This window comes from Podarcis bocagei (genome assembly GCF_964188305.1).
Source record: "Podarcis bocagei genome assembly, chromosome: W".
In the NCBI taxonomy this organism is placed as follows: domain Eukaryota; kingdom Metazoa; phylum Chordata; class Lepidosauria; order Squamata; family Lacertidae; genus Podarcis; species Podarcis bocagei.
This window is the reverse complement of record NC_138131.1, coordinates 40,621,421-40,628,770: the sequence shown is the minus strand read 5'-3', so window position 1 is coordinate 40,628,770 and position 7,350 is coordinate 40,621,421. Positions and strand designations below refer to the sequence as shown.

General features: G+C 41.0%; 1 long non-coding RNA gene across 1 annotated transcript; it reads left to right on the top strand.

Moving 5' to 3' along the window:
• The first annotated feature begins 1,384 nt into the window (after positions 1-1,384).
• Positions 1,385-7,140, top strand: LOC308577954. The gene is made up of 4 exons (XR_014003786.1): positions 1,385-1,461; positions 3,134-3,329; positions 6,122-6,262; positions 7,040-7,140. It is a non-coding gene; the product is annotated as an uncharacterized lncRNA (long non-coding RNA).
• Positions 7,141-7,350: the final 210 nt, after the last annotated feature.

Here is a 7,350-nt window from a genome sequence, read left to right as displayed (position 1 = left end):
TATTTAACAGAAGAAGAGAGAACGCTACTAGCCCAATTAATGGGGCTTATATTGGATTGTTATCATTATCATTATTTTTCCAGGCCTTCCCATCTAGAGCCCAGAAACTCTGTAACAGTTACCTTCTCAAAGTGATGAATCGCCAGCCAGATTTCCCCTTGCGCATTGAACACACAGCCGAGGTTACTCCATGCCACAGCAAAGTTGGGTTGGGTCTCGATGGCTTTCAGGTAGCAGGCCTTGGGAGGGTCGAGAGGTAGGTAGGTACAGGGGGAAGGGGGTATTTGCACAAAAGAAAAGCAAGAGAAAAGTCCCAGTTAGCAGAGGCTTGACAACCATATGTCAGGAGTGCTCTGATGGTGTTTCCTGCTTGGCAGGGGGTTGGACTCGATGGCCCTTGTGGTCTATTCCAGCTGTATGATTCTATGATTCTACTTTAAATTTAACCATTACAGGTGGGTTTTTTTAAAAAAATTAATCCTGCTAATGTATTAACCCGTGTGCACTGCTTTTGTCAATATGCAATAAACGTTTCCCATTCTTTTTTATATTAAAACTGGAGGCATTTTTTCAGCTGCAATGGGCCTCCGGTGTCCTGTTAGTACCATTAGTTGGTACCATTTCTCGTACAGTTGATATTCCTTGCATAGATAGATTAGATAGATGATAGATAGTTAGATTAGATTAGATTAGATAGATAGATTAGGTAGGTAGATTAGATAGATACATATATAAGAAAGGTTGGTAGATGGATAGATAGATTAGTTAGATTGATTGATTGAGTAGGTAGATAGATTCAGGCATGGCCAAACCTGGCCCTCCAGCTGTTTTGGGACTACAACTCACATTGTCCCTGACCACTGGTCCTGTTAGGTAGGGATGATGGGGGTTGGAGGGCCAAGTTGGGCCACACCTGGATTAGATGGTAGGTAGGTAGATAGATTTGATAGATAGGGTAGGTAGATAGATAGATAGATAGATAGATAGATAGATAGGCAAGTAGATAGATAATAAGATAAAGTCGGTAGATTGATAAGGTAGGAAGGTAGGTAGGAGGCAGCCTAGGTCAAAGTTGACCCACTTATTTAAAAGTAACCATGCTGTTATACAGTGGTACCTCTGGATGCGAACGGGATCCGTTCCGGGGCCCCGTTCGCATCCTGAAGCGAACATGCTCGGGTCACAATTTGCTGCTTCCGTAGATGCGTGTGGCATCATTTTGAGTGTCTGCACGTGCGCAAGCTGCAGAACCCGGAAGTAACGCGCTCTGTTACTTCTAGGTCGCCACGGAGCACAACCCGAAAATGCTTAACCCGCAGCTACTTCAACCTGAGGTATGACTGTATTAGTAACAAAAATCTATTATCTTAAATATTTTCAGGCGGTGACCCTGGACCCCAACTTCCTGGATGCTTACATTAATCTGGGGAACGTCTTGAAGGAGGCGCGTATATTTGACAGGTAAGCAAATAGGCATAGAGCTTATATTCTCTTTTTTATATAAATGTTTTTTATTGGTTTTGCGTATAATCACATTACGTCTTATATTCTCAGTTTAGTGGTTGCACCCATACCCAAACTAACTCCCATTGTTGCCTAGAGGGTTGATTTTATTTAAAGCAAATTGATTTAAATCCCAAATCCATAAGACTTGATTTAAATCCCCCTTTTACCGGAAGGTTCAGCCTTGCTGGCATCCTCTTAATATTGACAAACGGAGGCAGGTTTCCTTTTTGGAATCCTAACTTCAGAGTCTTTTCTACAGTTATATCAAAATGATTTGGTTCTGCTATATACAGCCCGATTGTGACGAAATGATGGTGAGTTTTAATAAGTGAACACTTTTTATTTGAACAACTTTTCTGCTGTACTTGATTGGAAGGAGAAAAGAAACATTTCCTTCATAACAATTTAAGCAATTTATTTCACTAAAACAGTAACATGGTAGCATATGTATCCATGTTGCTTAACTGATGTGCTGAAACATTTTTTCCCCAAGAAAAACTTGGACTGAGTTTTCGCACACATGAAAAACTTAAAACAAATAATTCTTCCCCGAATTATTTATTTATTTATTTATTTCTACCCCGCTCTCACTGGCCAGGGCCGGGCTCAGGGCGGCTAACACCAAATATAAATTACAATAAAATAGAATAGAAAAAAACCCCAGTTAATTAAAATACAGCTTAAAATGCAGCCTCATCAAGACTACAAAGGGAGGAAACATCAGCTATTCACCCAAGCCAGCTATCCATGCTGGTGCTACATGGGCCAGCAAAAAAGCCACGGGAAAATTTATATACCAAATCCCATATAGGGTGTCAGAGTGAGTCTAAGCATAGAGCGAGTTAAAATAATCAAGCCTGGAGGTGACCATCGCATGGATCACTGGCCAGATCAGGGCGAGAAAGGTAAGGAACCAATTCCTTAATACGGCGGAGGTGGAAAAATGCCACCTTTGCTGTGGCTGCAACCTGTGCCTCCATGGAAAGAGAGGCATCGAAGGTTACACCCAAGCTCTTGACAGAAGGCTCTGGCACTAATTGCGCCCCCACAAGAGATGGGAGTTGGCCCCCCAACCCCATGTTGTCCTGACCCAGCCAGAGGACCTCTGTCTTCGAAGGATTTAACTTCAACTGGCTCCCACGCAGCCACCCAGCCACGGCTTCCAAGCATCTGGTCAGTGTGTCTGGGGCCGAGTCCATTGACAGATAAAGTTGGGTGTCATCAGCATATTGACGACAACTCAGCCCTAAACTCCGGACAATCTGGGCAAGGGGGCGCATAAAGATATTGAAAAGCATCTGGGAAAGGATTGTGCCCTGCGGCACTCCACACAACAAGGAGTGCCGCAGCGACAACTCCCTCCCTAGCGCCACCCTCTGTCCCCGACTTGAGATAAAGGAGCACAGCCATTGTCTGACTGTGCCCTGAATCCCCACGTTGGCAAGGCGGTGGTCCAAAAGTTTGTGATCGACCATGTCGAAGGCCGCTAACAAATCTAAAAGAATCAGCAGTCCCGGCCCGCCTCGATCCTCTTAATCGTCCTCCCAAAGCATTTTATTTTTTAAAAAACAGATTTTTATCCACCCTGGTGACAATGAAACTGAACCAGTCCTTGATCTCATTTCAGAGCCGTTGCAGCCTACCTACGGGCCCTGAGCCTGAGTCCCAACCACGCTGTTGTCCACGGCAACCTGGCATGTGTGTATTACGAACAGGGGCTGATCGATCTGGCAATCGATACCTACAAGAGGGCCATTGAGCTCCAGCCCCACTTCCCTGACGCCTACTGCAACCTGGCCAACGCGCTGAAAGAGAAAGGCAGCGTAAGAAACTGGTCCCTTTTGCCTTGGGGTGGGGGGAACATCTATATAAAAGATGTTTTATAGATGGTACTTAACACCTGCCAAAATAGCTAAAATGTATAAAACAAAAAAACTGTGCTGGAGGTGCAGTAAAGAAGAAGGGACACTTATACATTTCTGGTGGGCCTGTGAAAAAAAAATACAGAAACTTTCCTATTAGGCAGTGGTGTCCAAACTTTTTTCAAAGAGGGCCAGATTTGATGAAGTGAAGGGCCATAAGGGCCGACCAAAGTTGTTTACTTTTTTTAAGGATTGAAGTTGTTGAGCTCTTTTCTTAGGGTTTAAATTGTTGAACTTTTTTTAGGATTGAAGTTGTTTAGCTTTTTCTTAGGCTTTTACCCCATGCTGAATTGGCCAGATTAACAGAGACAATTAGGGCACAACCCAGACAAGAATTCCAAAAGGAATGGGGAAAATGCAGAGAATACTTTACCAAACAGTGCCCCAAAATATACACTTGGACTTGTTTCAATTAATTTCTACAGGAGACTTTGTGGTTTAAGTCATAATTAGGAAAAATTGTAATAATCCCATACAAAAGAAATAGTATACAAGAGGTAAATAAGGCGGCCATTTAACAGAATAAAGTCTTTTATTTTTATGTTATGTTTTCTTTGTGTAAGGGGATAGGAGTTTAATTTTGATAATTAGTCAATGGTGGTGGGTCTGTTTGTATGTATGAGTTGTTGTGGACTATGTTATAAATAAAATAAAAATTAAAAAAAGAAAATGAAACCGGTCCCTTTTGCTTTCTGTATGTCAGAGGGTTTGCTGAAAAAAGCCTTCCGGATGATGGTGACCTCGAAATTGGGCTCTTTGGGGGGGGGGATTTGGGGTACAGAACCTAGAAGAAGTCCTCTTTTATTTTTTCCTTTGTCATATCGTCACATACAACTTTGCTCATACCAAGCGTCGACTCCCCTCCCCCTTCCCCCGCTCCCACTCCCTGGCTTTCTTAAGCAGTCACGATCCTCTTAGCATTTCTATATCACCCTTTAAAAATTGTCCAGTAGCACCTGATGATAATAATAATAATAATAATAATAATAATAATAATAATAATAATAATAATAATAATAATAATAATAATAATAATAATAATAAATTTATACCCCGCCTATCTGGCTGGGTTTCCCCAGCCACTCTTGGCGACAAAATATTAAAATACAATAGTCCTTCCCTAAACAGGGCTTGCTAAACTTGGCTTCTTCTTGGTATAATTTTTTGTATGCAGGTCCACTTCTTCAGATACAAAAGCTTCTACCAAGACCAAACTGAGTTGGTCTGCAATGTGCTACTGGACAATTTATATATTTTTTATATATTTCAACTGCGTTAGACCACCACAGCTGCCTACCTGAACATATATCGCCCTATTTACCTTCTTACTCTACTTAAAACAATTTACTTTAGCATTTGTAAATCACTTTCAAAAATTAGCCTCTGGTTTTTTTAATAACAGTATATTTAAAGATCTTTTTCAATTCTTTGTAAATCATATCCCAGTAGACTTTGACTTTAGTGCACATCCACCACCTATGGACGAAATTCCCTTCCTTCTCCTTGCATTTCTAGCGTGCCTTATCTTGAGTTATATATATTTTAGCAAGTTTAGTCGGCGTCAAATACCACCTATACGTCACCTTCATTAAATTTTTAATTAGTGCTGTACATTCAATAAATTGTTTTTGCCCATAATCTTTCCCACTTATCTAATTCAATGTTATGACCAAAATCTTGAGCCCATTTAATCATAACCGACTTAACTTCTTCATCCTTTGTATGCCATTCTTATACGTTTTTGGCAATGATTTTCTTTTACTATCTAGCAACTCTGTCTCTTAATTTTGATTTAGTATGACCAAAACCATTTCCCTTACTGTCTTCCTTAAATACATCTTGCAAAAGACGGTAAGTGTGCGGGAAAGAGAGTTTGAATCGGATTAGTCTGCTCTTGTATTTATGTTCCCCTAAACCAAGCATGTCCAAAGTCCACTTTGGGGGCCTTCCACCCATCTCTCCTAGATCTCAAAATGCATTGGTTTTGTCATATTTCCTGCTATCCTGCCAAAGAATTTAAATTTTCCCAATGTTCTTTTAGACCAGGCATGTCCAAAGTCCAGTTCAGGGGCCTAATCTGGCCCTCTGGTCGATTTAATCCGGCCCTCGTGGCGGTTTATTTACTAGGGCAAAACTTCCCCCAAAAAAGCTCAAGAACTTTAATCCTAAAAAAAGGTCAGCACCTCTGAGGTCAAATCCTTAAAAAAGGCTCAACAATTGTGGGGTTTTACTGTTAATATGCTTCTTCTTAATTGCATTTCACTATTAATATACTTCTTAATTGTATTTCAGTTCAACAATGACTTTGATAAAATACATCTTTTGTGACGTGCAGAAGGCTTGAGTTACCTATGAGGTGCAACAGTTACCATATAGCATATATTCAATATAAAAAACAGCAACAATTGGTTGTTGACAAAGGACAGCTGGCATATATATATAAAAGATATTAACTGATATGCATGCCATTCCAGATATAGCTATATAATCTCTACTGTTGGTAAGAGAAGAACTTTGGAGCAGGCATTTTCAAAAAAAGAGTTTTTTATGAACCGCTCTAATACCAAGTTACCGTCAGGAGCTGAGGGGCCGTATCAAACCTCAATCCAGCCATCACATCACAGAGCAGCCTTTTGGGCTCCTGTGAAAGACATACTAATATTCGTGTAAAAACTCTGTTTTGTGTTTCGAAGGTTGCCGAAGCCGAGGAATGCTACAATACAGCTCTCCGTTTATGTCCGACTCACGCGGATTCTCTTAATAACCTGGCGAACATCAAGCGAGAACAAGGGAATATCGAGGAGGCTGTCCGCCTCTACCGGAAAGCTCTTGAGGTACGTGCGTGGAGAATTACAACAATTAAATTGAGATATAAGGGTTAGGCATGCGTACCCTGGACTCCTAGTCTGGGTCTTTTTAAAAATCGCCGATCAAATTTTTCTTGATCAATAACGGAAATAATGGTGAAGAAGTGAAAGTGAAGTAGCATTTTGAGGCTCGACAAAGCATGGTCCGATAAGTCCCTTTTGGAAGGAAGAGGGTCTGTCCCCCTTTTTATATTCCTAGGCCTCCTGGAATGACCAAAAATCTGCTTTTTCATCAGAAGAACAATGCAAGGTGTTAAGGAACGGTACAGAAATTGAAATAAAAGCTGGGCACATGCTGTTCTCTGTGTCGGCTGAGCTTGATCCCCTGACAGTCTTATTTTCTAACAGTATTTCCTATGCGTACGAAAAAGGCAGTTCATAGGCCCATTATTATTATTATTATTATTATTATTATTATTATTATTATTATTATTATTATTATTATTATCATTACCACAAATCATTCCAAACGGTGATTTATTTTGCAGCCAGCCCCTGCCACATTTGAGCATCAAAGAGGGGCTCTTTAAAATACGGCATTGGTCATTTGACAGTCTGATCTCCCAACAGTATTTCCTATGCATGCTAAAAAGGCAGTCCATAGGTTCCTCCTCCTCCTTAATTTTTGCAAGTCAATCCAAATGAGGATTTATTTCACGCCCACAACCTTTGAGCCTCAAAGAGCAGCCTCCGTCTCTTTAGAATGCTTCTCAGGGAAACTAAGAGTAAGCTTCTTCCCCGCAGGTCTTCCCGGAGTTTGCAGCTGCGCATTCAAATTTAGCCAGTGTTTTGCAACAGCAGGGGAAGCTCCAGGAGGCCCTCATGCACTACAAGGAGGCCATCAGGTGAGCTTCCAAAGCCATGGGGAAAATAGATTGAAAGAGCTCCTCCTTACTGTATTTTAATCTTTTGCTGGAAGCCGCCCAGAGTGGCTGGGTATAAATAATAAATTATTGTTGCTGTTGTTAATAATTATTATTACTCCTCATGCGCTGGTCTGGTGCCTGTGGGAAAGCTCTCCTCTTGTGGATAAAGCACTTTCTCTTTTTCTTTTA